The following is a 15,725-nucleotide window of genomic DNA, read 5'->3' as shown; positions in this document are numbered from 1 at the left end:
TTCTTGTCAACATTCTGCGTCTTCTCTCTGCAGTCCTGCTGTTCTTCTCATAGAAGAGACCTGACATTGATAGGCAGAGGACACAAAGTATCACTGACAAGAAGCATTTGCTTTTGGCTTTCTTCCCAGGGGTGGTCAGATAATCCAGAATTCTAGACAGATAACAAATGAAGAGCAGGTCCTCTTGAATGTACTCCCACGGGCATGTTATGGGATAATTTAAGCATCACAGTATATAATGATGACAAAGGAGTACTCCTTTAAGAAATGGGTGTTTCTGAGTAGACACAAACGCATGAGTAAATCCATTAATAAACAAAAGATAAAAGGGAAACTTTACTCAAAGACAAGCAATGCTTGTATACTAGTAACTGCACAGGGAAGTAGGTATCAGAGCAACACTTAGCAGGCGTCATGGTTATAATAAACATGGAAAGAACCATACATAAAACACCCCCTCTGTACAAGTCCACAGCAACACTGCTAAAATCTGCATGACTGGATGGGAAAACAAGAGGGAAAACACACGAGTACTAACCTCTTCCTTTTTGTGTTGGGGAAAATAATATTAGATATTTTGAAAATAATTACCTAAGTATTCTTCATAATACAAACCTTTCTGGAGTTACACATACATACCTAACTCTTCACATGTATCCCCTTCTTTCTCTCCACCGTGATCTCAGCACCTCCCTGATGGAGCTAGCTGGGAGGTAAAGGACTATCTCTATGATTCCAAAGATGCCATTGGGGCAAACCTTTGACCTGTGGCTGCCTTAGAAATTTTCCCCCAAACTGGGTGTTGGACATTTGTTTCTGTTCTCATAATTCACTTGCAACTTCAAAGTACTGAATTTTAAACACAGCAAATATATGTTTGCATCAAAGACATTTTCATCATAGAGAATGTAATTAAATATTTTAACCTAAAAGATTCATCAATAACTCTGTCTAAATTTAACACAGACAGCTGACCACAGTGAAATGAATGTGTGGAGGCTGTAATTTAAAATCCCTGTCACTGGAGATAGCATCAGGAAATATGAAATAATTAGGAAAACCCTGCCCACTTCTCTGTAGTGCCTAGACACTGAATGGGACAACTCATTGCTGAGAGTAAAGATGTATAGATTCATCGACTGTGGCGATATTTTGTTTCTTCCATGACAATAAAGCTTGCCTGAGAATCAGTGTGTACAGATAGCCACTAGTTAGCCACAGAAGACAGGCAGTGTTGGAACTCACCTTTCCCAACACTTAAGAAACAGAACTCTGTGAGTTCAAGGCCATCCTGGTCTACATTAGATTGATCCAGTCTAAAAAAGAAACAGATTCAGGCAGTGGTGACTCACATCTTTCATCAAAGTGCTTTGGTGTCACACACCTTTAATCCCAGCACGAGGGAGATGGAGAATGAAAGGAATGTGGCTGGGAAAAGAGAGGAATATAAGGTGGGAGGAGATAGGAGATCCAGGCAGTCAGTCTGAGGTCTTGTAGAGACAGGATGCTCCATTTGGTCTGAGGATTTTGTCGAGGAAAGATCTAGTGTCTGGCTGCTCTGCTGTTCTGATCTTATAGCTCCAACCACTTAATATCTGACTCCAGATTTTATTATTAAGACCAATTAGAACTCACGCTACAATCATCTTCATGCAATGGAAGATACAGGTGTCTGTTCTCCTCATACAGTCCTATAGATCCAGTGCAATACCAACAGAACTCTAACAGACTTTTCATAAACTAATGGGCTTATCCTGAAACTCACAGTGAATATGAAGAACCCCAGCTTGAAACAACCTTATAAAGGAACAAACTTGGAGGATGAACACCTGACTTCCAAACTCCTTATAAACCTAGAGAAATGTAGACAGCGTGCCTGATTGGAAATGACAATAAGACAGAAAAGAATATGAAGGGGACAGAAGTGTCACACATGTGTGAGGGGACACCTTTAGCAAAGACTCAAAGACACTTCAGTGAAGCAGGCATATGCTCTTCACCGAGGATTTCTGGGACTCTTGGTGGTGGTAGGGAGGTACAGCCCAGCACAGTGACCAGCAGCCTGAGGATAACCCTGTCGCTTTGATGACCTTGACCCTGGTAAAGATGAATCTAGGAAGCAGTAAAGAATTTCAGAAACAGCCAGGATGAAGCAAAGGTTGTGAGCTTATTAATCCTGTGGATAGAAGCTCACACAGAATAAGGATGGCTCCTGCATGATGGCCTGAGAGTGGACTGGAGAGAGACTTGAGATTAGGTGTCATTGCAAAGGGTATGTGAGGTGGGCAGGGAGGGAGGTACAGTGGGAGAGGGAGAAATGGGAGGATTTTTATGGCTCTAAAGTTACATTGCTGAAAGAATGTAATTCAGAAAATTTCAAGATTAAATTACATTAAAGCCTATATTCAGGTTTTTAAATTAACTATAAGAATATTTTTACTCTTTAAATGGGTTCTATTTTTCCATTAGGAAAAAAATATTCAATAGGTTATTAAAAAGTAAAAAATGAAACTAAAAAGCAATGCTTTTAAATGTGCTTATTCCTTTTAAAGTTTCTTTCAGTAAATTAAATTGTAAGGTGATTATGTGACTTAGGCGATAGAATAGAGTGCTATCATCATCCATCTCAAGGCTACAAGTATTCTGCCCCTAAGAAAGCATAACTGCGTTTTTTATTTTCTGCTTTTGAATGCTTTTCCACAGGGAAGTCTGTGCACCACGTGAGTACCTAATGCCCACAGACAGTACCAGACTTTATGAGATCTCTCGGAACTGGAGTTACAGACAGTTGTGAACCATCGGGTAGGGTTGGGTATCAACCCTGGATCCTCTGGAAGACATCCAGTGATATTAAAGAATGAACCCTATCTTCAGACTCTAGTTTATTTGTTGTTATTTTTAAACATTATTTGGGATGTCTTTAGGAATAGTTGCATCATATCTGCAGGTAATTTTGGCTCTATCAGTTGGCTTGAGGTCTCTTGAATGTCAGGAAAATGTAAAAATGATTACAGGGTGAGGGGCTGTGTGTTCCCTCTCATATCCCCTTCAATGCCCTGTCTTTCTGTCTTATTTTGGGACAAGCAGACCTCCCCATGCACAAATATAAATATAGACTATCGTATATCGCAGGATACAAAAGTCAATCGAGAATGAACAAATGATCTACACAGGACTAGAGAGACATCTCAAAAGTTAAGAGTGCCTTTTGCTATTGCAGAGGACCTGACTTCAGTTTCCAGCACCCATATGGTGGGTGACAGATGTCTGTAACTCCAGATCCAGGGGAACTGACAGTCTCTTCTGGTCTCAGTGGGCATCTGCACTCAAACGTGTATTTGGCACACACAGACATACAGGCAGACCCTCAGTAAATAGGGAAAATAAACCTAAAAGAAGTCCAAATTACAACCTAAACATGAATCTTGTAGCAGAATACAATTGGATGTTCAGGTTCATGAATTACAAACAAACTTCTTAGATATGGCAAACCCCCTTTCATTAAATGAAGAACTGGAGTGTTATGAATTCCATAAAGTGAGAAAATATCTATTCTTCCAAATATATGATAGAAACATATTTTTCTTACCTGGGAAAATGAATGTGGGAAATTGTATATCAGATGACAGTCTTCTTTTATCCAGAATACAGAAAGCTTCTAAAGGAGACACTAAGAAAATAGACAATTCAGGAAATAAAACTTGACCAGAAGGGTGAGTAGATGCTCCACTCAGAGAAACATACAGCAGCAACATCCTTAACACTTAGGGAAGAGAGACAGGTTGTAGTAATAAGGGCGGCGGGGCTGCGTCCCCGGCACCCGGCCGCCCCCACGGCTAGCTTTACCCAAAATAATTACACGGAAACTGTATTCATTTAAACACTGCTTGGCCCTTTAGTCCTAGCCCTTACTGGCTAATTCTGTTATCCCGATCAACCCATCTCTAATAATCTGTGAGCACCGGTCTTACCGGGAAGATTCTAGGTCGGAGCTTCATCTCGTGTGTCTGCCCAGGAGCGGGGCATGGCGTCTCTCTGAGGCTTCTGCCCCCGAGAGGAGAGCTGTGGAGTCTGAGCTCACTTCCTCTTCCTCCCAGCGTTCTGTTCTGTTTACTCCTCCCACCTATCTTCTAACCAATAAAATGGGCCAAGGCAGTTCCTTTATTAGCCAATGACCTTCCTCCATCAACAGGTGACTCTGAGGGGACTCTAGACAACCCCATAAAATACTCAGAAATAAAGACTTGTCATACAAAGACCTGGCAAGTTTGTGGAGGATGACTCTCCCATACCCACTGCTGGTGGCCATGGAAAACAGGATGATAACTTGGAAAAATCTTTTTCTGTTTCTTCATATGTTAATTGTCATCTGGCCATCACAACCCAAATATATAACCTGGAGAAAGAGGACATATTTTCTTTTAAAGACTTATTTATTTCAGTTCACAACAGCTTTATATACAAGACACTGAAATTGAAAACAACCTCAGCAACAGGCAACAGGCAAAGACACATTTCCCAAAACCAGCATGGCAGTTTTCAACTGTTAACTCCAGTGCCAAGGGATTCAATATCCTCTCTTGGCTTCCATGGGCAACAGGCATGCATGCGCTCTTCATACCTATATGTAGGCAAGCATATATACACATGAAATAAACTAAATTATAAAACTTGCCGTGTAGCTATACAATGCTACACTATTTAATATTAAGAATGAACAATTATCATGGGCAACAAAAGAGATAAATTTAAACATATATTCAAGATGAATGAAGGCCAGATGTCTCTAAACTCTGGTTCTATCCTAATACATTCCAGCATATATAAATTTGTCTATAATATCAGATTGTTGTATTTTTCTGCAGACAGGGTTGGGCAGTGGTTGGGTATGAGAACCTAAGTATCATAAAGAAACTTTATGGATTGGTAAATAATAATGAAACTTATACCTACCTGAGTATAAGAAGATGTCTATTGTCATTATGGGGAAAAGTGGAAAAATACAAATTACGTTTTATATTTGGTGACTTGGACTTCAGAGATTGCCCCATGGTTAACAGGACTTGCTGTTCTTACAGAAGACCTGGGCTGGGTTCTCAGCACTCACTTGCTGGCCCACAATGGACTGCATATCTGTTTCTAGGGGAAACAACACCCCTTTCTGTCCAAAGCAGCACACCCTGATCCTGAAACCAGAGCAAAAGAAACATACACTGACCCTGAGACTAGAATCAATTCACTGGCCCTGAAACCAGAGCCCAACGTTTTAAAAAGGCCAGTGAAATAAACACACTTTGCCCCTGAAACCAAAGCCACAGAAACACACTCTTCCACTTACCAATTCAGCGAAACAAACTAACCAATCTCTCAGCATAAAAGGAACCAATCCCAGAGCAGGAAAACAAGCTAATCACTGAGCATGAAACCACCCTGTACCTGTTCAGTTGGTAGCTGCCTTTCACACTCTTGCAGGGTCAGCCACCTCCTGGACTCTTCCCTCCCAGTGAATCTCTTGAATGAGGCTTGGGTAAGACCTTCTTTGCCTAAGAAGAACAGAGAAGCAATGACTTCAACTGGAGCCAAGCGGAGGAGAGGGGAGCAGAACTGGAAAAGTTTCTCTTAGCAGAGCAGAGTTGTTACTCTTCTGAGGATCTAAGCAGAGCTGTAACAACCTGGCTGGGGTAACCCTCCCCTACCAGAGCAGAGCTGTTAATTTGGGGCAAACTTTCCCTGAAGCAGGGCTGTGAGCTCCTAAGCTTAAGGTGAATTTGCGGTATTCATTGATGCCATCTTAAATGGATTCCTCTAGCCAATACTGGGACAAATGGAGCATGGAAATAGAGAACGGCAATAGATGAAAACAGTTTAGGAAAATGGGTGTTGAGCCATACTGATAAAAGTCAGCACATGAGTAAAGAACTATGGAGATAAGTAAGCAGTGTACTACACACCAGGTCATCATTGAAGAGGACCAGGAGAATTATAACACATAACCTATCACAGCAGTAAGTGATTAACTAACTTTCACACATATATATCCAGGGACATATCTGCACAAGCATGAGTATATACACAACACACACTAACAATTGTCAATGTAAACACACAGCTCTCACCTCGAAGGAAGAAGTGAGTTCATTCTGGAATCAAATATCTGTGAATAAACATGATTGAGACAGGTTTATGTTAGTACAAATTGCATGTTACAATGTGGAAACAGTTTCATGAAGTTTTTATAATAACAGAATGAAGAAACTATAGACTCTCCTTCAGTGCATTGGAGATAACATTAAGTAGACTATTATGGTAAAGCAGAGAAACCTCAGCTACTAGCTGCTATGTGATGACACACAGTACTTTGACTCGCAGAAGCTTAGAGCTTTGTTAAGGAGACATATTCTGATATTTTAAATGTCAGGTCCAACGTCATCTGTTAGTGACAAGGTGTTAGGTAAGTCCAACACAGGGGGCCCAAGGCGTGGCTACTCATGGGCTCAAGAGAACACAAAGGAAACTGTAATTAGGCATTGGGACTGCGACTTCCACCATCTCCATATCACTGCAGGTCTAAGAGTCAATCAACCAGGCTTGGCAGACCAGCCTCTGCCAAGGAATTCCTGTACACACACACACAGACACCTCTCATTCTCACTCTCCTAGCTTCCTGGTATTTACTGAGAGCTCAAGGGGTACAATCACGTTACAACAGACTCATCTCTGACCACACACAGGATGGTGAGAGCTACTAAATTATGTGGTCTGAATGAGATTCCTGTGACGATGGCCATGGATTTGTCTCTGGGACATTTCTCTCATTTGTTTCAGACTGTCAATAATAACCTGTAAATGCCGATAAGAATTTAACGACAAACTGCATTACACATCAAATAACGTTTTCATCATGGGATAATCCATGCTTTCAACAAAAAATATCCTTTGTAAGTTTCATTGACACTTGTTTCCTGACAGTTTACAGAAGATTTAATAATTTGTTCACAGAAAAAACAATATGTATAAATTTGTTTAAAAAATAATAGCAGTTATAGATGAATCAAAAAGTACAAATATTTGTGCATTATCCCGACAGATAGATCCATAGTGCTGATAGGCCGAGAGATTTCCAAACATTGCTGAATTGGAGACAACCTGTCTTAATGAAGGACAACTATGTTCGCGGCTCAAACAATTCATTATTAGTAAGATTTCTGTTGATTCAAAACTGAGCTACAGATTGGATGCACTAACAACAAAATAGCACTTATTCTTTTTAAAAATTGAGTGGATAACTCTAAACATTGTAGACTAAATATATAGCTTGTGTAAACCTTAGAAACAGACAAATGTTAGAGAACAGCATTGCCTGATAGGAGACCTCTGTTTGAACCTACAGTAATTGGACCAGCATGCTATTGAATCAAAGTTGGCAAGAAAAAGTCCAAAACCAACATTCCACGCTCACATCCACACATTTGCAGACCACTGCCTATATCGAGTCAACATTTTTCCTGTACCTGATGCTGGCATCAAGCTTGTGTGTAGTGCGTGTAGTGTGTGCTGAGAAGAACTGACCATACTCCTGCTGCAGCCTCCCAGGCACTGGGATTACTGGCATATGTACCATGATTGGATAATTGGAGAACTGATGTTTCACAAATAAACAAGGCAATTTGATGCATAAAGATGGCCTTTCAGGAAGCAATACTGAGGCAAGTGTATATCCATACCCACAAATATAAACAAGGACCTACATCGTATCATATGTGAAGACCATTCAAAATAAATTACGGATGTAAAAATATAAAAATCAGCCTATAAATGTCAAAGAGAACACAAGAAGAAAATCCCTGTCACTGAGTGCCAGGCAAAGATTTCGCAGACAAGACACCGAATAAAAACCGTAATTGAAGAACTAGAGAAGGTGGGATCTTACAATTGAAAATCTCCCGCTCTTCCAAAGACATGGATGAGAATTGAGATGATAAGTCTGAGGCTAGGAGAAAAGTTAGAAATACACATATCTGATAAAACATTTCTAACATTTCTATGAAACATACGGAAAACCTCAAATGTCAGCGAGCAATCTCACGCACAGAGTGGGAAGTCGGGATCACAGAGTGCTCATTTGGCCTCATTTCCCTCCTGCTCACTCTCCGACAACTCCCCTCCTGGACAATGGCTCCAGCACAGCCCTGTACAGAACAGCACAGGAGGAGGCAGAATGGTCCCAAGTCTCTCTCCTTCCGGAGAAACACAGGCTGCAAACCCCGAGGTAGGAGTGGTCCTACTTGGGTCTGGAATCCCTGCATCTGCCTCCCAACCCTCAGAAAGATTCTGGTGCTCACCTCCGGGAATCCATAAGCTCAACTCAGTCCAAACACCAGGAACTGAATGCTCCTTTCCAGGACATCGTCAGGTCGCCATTTGAAAAGAGTCGCCATAATGACCCCGGTTTCTATGACAACCGCAATGCTGCCTCCCCCTTTAGTAACCAGGAATGGCTCCGCCCAGCCCTCCCTTACTTCCTCTCAAAGGAAGAACTCTTCACCCTTGTTTTCACCCAAGAAAGCATACCCATTAGAGAAACTGTCCCCACTACGAATGCAGAGCTTTTCTTTTTTTTTCCGCTCTGTGAACAAAGCATATCCCTAAAAGCCCGACCACATTGTACTCACCAGACCATGGTGGTATCTATGGAAATGTCGTCACAAAGATGAACATTGCTGTCACGGTGACAAATGAGCAATTTTATCCAATAATTAGCTATGCATATATAACCTCATCACGGGACTTTAAATTCTGGGACACCTTGTACAGAAACATCCTGAAAAAAGGAAATCAAAGGTTAAAAGTATTGTTTTGGAGATGCCGGGGCTCAAACCCGGGGCCCCATATATGCGAAACATGTGCTCTACCTCTGAGCTACATCCCCACACCTGGTAACAGCTTCATCAAAGCCCTTGTGAAGTCAGAGGAACCGCGCCAACGTTCAGAGTCTCTGCAAAGGGTCTGCATCAGGTCCTTTGAGCATACTGGATTCCAGGTTGAGTTTAGTGCTTTGATAGGATTCTTGGGACATTTGTTGCATGAGAAAACAATCTATTTTCAATCAAAGGAAAACTAATAACAATAAAAATAATAACAACAACAATTATAAGAACAAACCTTATATTCTTTGAAGCATGGTAAGCTAACAATGAAGGATACTTTGAATTACTCAGTCCCATCAATTTTACTTCAACTTTACCTGCAGGTGGTTCAACATGCCAGTATCATGGGGAATTAATAATAATATGTTGCTGATATGCGGTCATATTTGAGAGTATGGGTAGCTTCCTGAAACCCTCTCTAGCATACCTCCTTTCTCTTTTAAAAGACGCCTTAGTTTCCGGGCTTGAAAGGCAGTTTTTATAATCTTGGTCAGGCTGCTCATTTTGTTTCTTAACGTTGCCAATACTGTCCATCACTCCATTTACGGCAATAACTAAATGTGCGGTAGCTATTGGTTCACAAAACCCTAAGGTGCTGTCACTTTCTGCATGTTTATGTATCTCACTGCATGCTTTGTAAGTTTCAAAAATGAGAGGTTTTCTGAAATATGTCCTCTTTTCATACATCACCTAGTATATGTCTCAATATACAAAATCATTAAATAAATATTTCATGTATGTTCAGATGAGTTAGAAAAGTGAGTATTTTTAAAAAGAAAACAATCTATTTTTTTCATTTACATACCATCCAAGTTTCTATTCCCTCTCCTCAGCCCATTCCCTCTTCTTACCCGTCCCCCCAACCTTCATCTACTCCTCAGAGAAGGCAAGGCACATTGCCCAGAGGAATTAATACCTGGGGCTTTAATTTAATTCATTGGTCCATGTGTCTGCTTTTATGCCAATACCAAACTGTTTTTATCACTACAGTGCTATGGTGAAGTTTTAATTCAGGGATGGTGATGCCTCTGGAAGTTCCTTTATTGTACAGGATTGTTTTAACTATTGTAATTTTTTTTTCACATGAAGTTGAATATTGTTCTATTAGTCTGTGAGCAATTGTGTTTGGATTTTGATGGGCATTTCTTTGAATCTCTAGAATGTTTTTGGTAAGATTGCCATTTATATTATGTTGGTCCTACCTATGCAAGAGCATCCATGAGCGTGGGAGATCTTTCCATTTTCTGATATCTTCTTCAGTTTCTTTCTTTAGAGACTTAAAGTTCTTGTCATATAGGTGTTTCAGTTGCTTAGTTATAGCTACCCCAAGATAATTTATATTTGTGGCTCTTGCAAAAAGGGATGTTTCTGTGAGTTCTTTCTCTTTATTTTATCATTTCTATATAGGAGGGCTACTGATTGTTTTGTGTTGATCTTGTATCCTGCCACATTACTGAAGGTGTTTATCTGCTGTAGGAGTTCTCTGGTAGAGTTTTTGTGGTCACTTATATGTACTATCATATCATCTGCAAATAATGAAAGTTTGACTTTTCTTCCTTTCCAATTTGTATCCCTTGATCTCCTTTTGTTGTCTTATTGCTCTAGCTAGGTCAACTAATACTATATTGAAAAGATACGGAGGGAGTGGACATCCTTGTATTCTTCCTAATTTTAGTGGAATCACTTTGAGTTTCTCTCCGTGTAATTTGATGCTGGCTGTTGGCTTGCTGTAAATTGTTTTTATTGTGTTTAGATAGGTTCCTTGTATCCTGATCTCTTCAATACTTGTACTCCAGATGGGACTCAAACTACCTCATATTCCACATATAGCACTTGGGGCATATACCCCAAGGACACTTCAACCTCCCAGAAGGTCACTAGCTATTCCATGTTCATTTCCACTCTATTCCCAATAGCCCAAAATTAGAAACAACCTAGATGTCTCACAATATAATAATGGATAAAGAAAATGCTGTCCACTTATATAATAGAGTATTATTGTTATTTCAGAAAAAAAGACATCATGATATTTGCAGGTTAAATGATGGAACTAGAAAAAAAATTCTGAGTGAGGTAACCCAGACTCAGAAAGACAAACATAGTATGCACTCACTTCTAAGTGTATATTAGATGTAAAGCAAAGGGTAACCAGGCTGCCATCCAGAGCTCCAGAGAAGCTAGGTAACAAGGAAGCCCCAAGGAGGGATGCATGGATCGCCCTGGGAAGGGGAATTAGATGAAATCCCCTGGGTAAACTGGGGGTGAGGAGGTGGTGAAGGAGAGGCAATGGGGAAGGAGAACATGAGGGAACAGGATGGTCATAGAGAATGAAGTGGGAAAGCAATGTAAGAGGGAACTTGATAGAGAGAGTCACTATGGTTTTAGGGAGAAACCTGGTGCTAGGGAAATTCCCAAGAATCCACAAGGATGATCCCAGCTAAGATTCCTAGCAGTAGTGGAAAGGGTTCCTGAACCGGCCTTCCCCTATTATCAGATTGGTGACTACCCCAACTATCATTATAGAGGCTTCTCCAGTAATTGATGGACTCAGATGGGCCTTCTGTATGTGGAGAGATAGTTGTGAAGTTTGGACTATCTGAGGGGGCCCCCATCAGTGGGATCAGGTTCTATCCTTGGTGCTCAGCCTTGTTTGTTGGTGCCCATTCTCTGTGTTGAGATGTGATGCTATCCTTAATGCAGGAAAGAGGGACTTGGTACTGCCCCAAATTAATGTGCCCTTACCCCTCGGGAGGAGTAGAGAAGGTGTGGGCTGCTGTGGGGAGGCATGGGGAGTGTGAGCAGAGGTGGGAGGCAGAACTGTGGTTGGAATGTAAAATGAAATTTAAAAAACAAATTGATCAATTTAAAAAACAATAGAACCCACCCCCCCAAATCCTCTTAGCCAAGACTGGTGGTTCATGCCTACAATCTCAGCACTTAGCACGTGGAGAAAATAGAATGCAAGATACAATAATAAACATTATTCTTTATTTTTGTTTTATTATATTTTATTTTGTTGTGGTTTGTTGTTATATCTTAGAAGCCTGTTTTTTAAAATGAGAGACAGAAAGGAAGTGGACCTGGATGAAAGAGACTGGGTGGAGCTGGGAGGAGTAGAGAAAGGGAGTCAGGAGAAATTGTATTCAGATTATAGTGAACTTGAAAAGAATCTGTTTTCAATAAGTGGGGTGGAGAAAAGTTTTAAAAAGAGAAGATCATTGTAGGACTTCAAATTAGAGGAAACTTATTTAAGTATCTGTGCTAAATGATAAAGTGCATATAAATATATATCTATATCTCATGCAACATGTGGAATATATCATACCTGAAAATACGGTTGCTATTTATCTGACAGTGCTGGTGAACATGGTGCATCTCACTGTGCACTTCTAATTTCTAGGTTTCATGCTGAATGTGAAGAGACAAAGAGAAGACAGATATATGTAGCTGAGTCCCAAACTTTGCCTCATCGGTACCCTCCTGAGCCCACGTAAGCATGCACAGAGGCAGAACCTTTCCCTGCCCCTCTAACAACAGCCAAGGCAATGAACAGAGGCTGCTTTGTAATAAGGCATTTTCTTTTGATGCTTTCCCCCTTTAGCAGGGCAGGGTTCTGGGAAGATAGCAAAGGAGGGAAAGAGGAGAAGGGGGAAGGGAGGGAGAAAGAGAGAGAAGGGGGTGTGGAGAGGGAGACAGTGGGAAGAGTCAGGCTTCCAGCTAGAGTCAATTTACCACACCAAACAGCCTGGGAACCCTTTGGGACTAAGAGGTTATCTGGGTTGTTGGTGCATATTTTGAGTGTATTCACTCTTGATTTTAGCTCCATTGTAGCCAGGCCTACATTTTCCTCTAGCTTCATGCGCAGAGATTTCCAGGGCCAGTCCTTTTCCATTAGCTGAATTCAGTTTGCCCATCTGTATACTGGGACTCTGCCTTCTAATCTTGGCTCTCAGTGCCCTTTTCAGCAGGCTATGCTTTTGTTTATGAGTAGGTTATTCTTCTACCCCGATCTGTCTGCTCACGCTAGATATGGGCCATGTTGTATCTGCTCCTGTACTCAGCCTCATGGTTCTTTTGTGAGGCCCTCCATTTGCGCTCCATAGACTGGGGAGGGGAGTCCCTGCTAAGTCTTTATTCTTACTAAGTGCCTGTTGTATGCTAGGTGCTGTCTTACATGTTACCAACTCCTCTTGGCCACACTTGTTATAGATCTGCTTGGATTAAATGCCCCTTCTCCACCGAGTTTTCTGTGGCAGGAGTGGCACCTTTCTCTTGGTGTTCTTTCTCCTCTACCTAACCTCAACAGAGCAATGTGCTGCTAATCCCCTTCTCAATTGTCTGTAACTAGGTCTCTGACGTCAACATTCAAGTCTGCATCATTTCCAGAACATGGGAGACATACCTCCTCTTGGTACCATGCAGACTTAGGCCTGTAGTGAGGCTTTCCCTTCCAAACCTTTCCTGCCCTTTCTGGAGACTAGGACAATACTCCGTGCTTTCCACTGCCCTCCACTCTGCCTCAGCCAATGGATCCTGAATAAATAGCTGCGGTGGATTTAGGAGGTTGCCGGGGCAGTGGGCCTCTGCCTGTGTTTAACAGTACCTGAACACACTTTAAAAAAAAATGGAGAGCTCCCCATCAGATTCAGACTCCTTCCCTTCTATTGGGAAATCCTTCCTTGAAAGGAGCTGAAGTCTATCTCTGAGACCGGGAGCCATATGTAGTCAGTTAAAGAAAGCTCCTGGACACCAGGCAAGGCACCCACCCCCTCAGCTATAGAAATTGTATCCAGAGTCAGACGATCAGCTCCAAGCGATATAGAAATTGAATAGAGGGTTGGAACCTCTGATTTGACTCAAGAGTCCTGGTCATTGCCTATGGACCTTCCCGACCTTAGACTCAGGAATGTGGTGGCTGAGGCCATGACTCAAGTCTTCCCGATGCTGACCACCTATCTGCAGACTGTTCATGGCTAGTTTCTGGAACAGAAGTATCTGACCCTGAAACTTTGGTGTTTAGCTCCACTACCACTATGCCCTCATTCCACGTCCCCTCATTCCTCCCTGTTCTGATTGGTGTGAAAGGAAAGGCAGATGACATTAATGCCCACTATGTGACAGATACTTTCTTACATGCTAGCTACTATGTCTCATAATGCTGTGCAAGCATGTAGCATTGTTATTCACATATGATGAACACAGTAACTGAGACCTGAAGCAGTGGAGGCATAATTTTAGTTTTGCATTGCTCTGGTTATAGTAGCAAGTTTAAAAGGGCAGGTTTTAAAGCCAGATTTCATGAATTTGAATCTCAGCCCTTCCACTTCACAGCAGTGTGACTGTGAGCAAGTTACTCAACCTCTCTGAATCTCCGTGTTCTTACTTCTAAAATGGTAGTAATTATGCTAACAATTTAAGAAACATTGTGATGACTGACTATATATAACACCAAAGGCCCAAGTTGTTAACATTGAATATCATATCAAGGATTTCTTATAACCATTATTGTGTTATTTTTTCTTGCTAGAATTTATTGAACCACCATTAAAGACTGGGTATGCTAGGCATTCTGCATTTAAGATGGTCCCTGACCTTAAACCAAGTGTGGTGGCTCATGTTTGTAATATCAGCCTATGGGAGGATGAGGCAGAAAGATTGCCACTGTCTCAGCGGAATCAGGTGTAGAGTGATAGATCAGAGCACCCAGCCTCCTTTTCCGGTCTCTGTGCATGAAGGGTGCACCACATGTATGCACACATGTATGCATAGAACACACACACGTGTATGCACAGAACACACACACTCATGTATGCACAGAACATACAAATACACGTGTATGCACAGAACACACATATACATGTGTATTCACAGAACACATAATACACACACATGTATGCACAGAACACACAATACACACGTGTATTCACAGAACACACACATACACGTGTATGCTCAGAACACACACATACACACACATGTATGCACAGAACACACACATATCCACGGTTTAATTTATTCAGTTGTATTATTTCTTAATATATAAGGAACAGTATTGGGTATATTTTATTGATTTTTTTGGAGCATAGATTAGTGTTACAGTTTTACTCTAACCCGAATATTTCAGGCTTTGCAAACCTTGTTATAATAGCGACTTAAGAAACACAGGGTTTGGGGTGAAGAATTTGCTTAGTGGTTAAAAGCTCATCTTCTCTTGTAGAGGACACAAATTTGATTCTCAACAACCAAAACCCATAGCTTCCAACCACTTGTAACTCTAGCTGCAAGGATCTGATGCCAATTTCTGGACTTTAGTAGGAGTTACACTCATACACCACACACACACACACACACACACACAGAGAGAGAGAGAGAGAGAGAGAGAGAGAGAGAGAGAGAGAGAGAGAATTACACATAGAACAAAACCTTAAAAAATAAAATAACATGTTTTAATATTGAGTTGAGGAGAGGGTTCCTTGGCTAAAGGGCTTGTTGCCTAAGAATGAGGACCTAGATTTTATTACCCAGCACCCAATTAAAAGTCAGATCTGGTGTATGTCGATAACCACAGTGTTGCAGGGGACAGAGGCAGGTGAATCCCAATGTATCACTTGTCAGAGAATATAATCAACAGTTCTCATCAACAATAGAAATTAGTATCAGCAGACCAAAGCAGTATAAATAAAATGAGGCAATTTTGTGGTAACATTCTTGAGTTATGGCATGAGGACACACAGAGTGAGGGCAGAGGATTGTAATTTTGAGACTAGTCTGAACTTCATGATACTGTCTTAAAAACGA

General features: G+C 41.2%; 1 long non-coding RNA gene and 1 other non-coding gene across 2 annotated transcripts; both read right to left on the bottom strand.

The window, feature by feature from the left end:
- Positions 1 to 5,119: 5,119 nt before the first annotated feature.
- Positions 5,120 to 8,400, bottom strand: LOC121436963. The gene is made up of 4 exons (XR_005972884.1): positions 8,343 to 8,400; positions 6,117 to 6,154; positions 5,437 to 5,543; positions 5,120 to 5,186 (listed from the first exon to the last, which is right to left on the bottom strand). It is a non-coding gene; the product is annotated as an uncharacterized LOC121436963 (long non-coding RNA).
- A 457-nt stretch (positions 8,401 to 8,857) lies between these two features.
- On the bottom strand, positions 8,858 to 8,929 carry Trnaa-cgc. Its single transcript has one exon. It is a non-coding gene; the product is annotated as a tRNA-Ala (tRNA).
- Between the last annotated feature and the right edge of the window lie 6,796 nt (positions 8,930 to 15,725).

Source organism: Microtus oregoni, unplaced genomic scaffold (genome assembly GCF_018167655.1).
Source record: "Microtus oregoni isolate MIOR12 unplaced genomic scaffold, Mior012 000050F_012, whole genome shotgun sequence".
Taxonomy (NCBI): domain Eukaryota; kingdom Metazoa; phylum Chordata; class Mammalia; order Rodentia; family Cricetidae; genus Microtus; species Microtus oregoni.
Note: the sequence above shows the minus strand (reverse complement) of the source record. Positions and strands in the feature narration are given on the sequence as shown.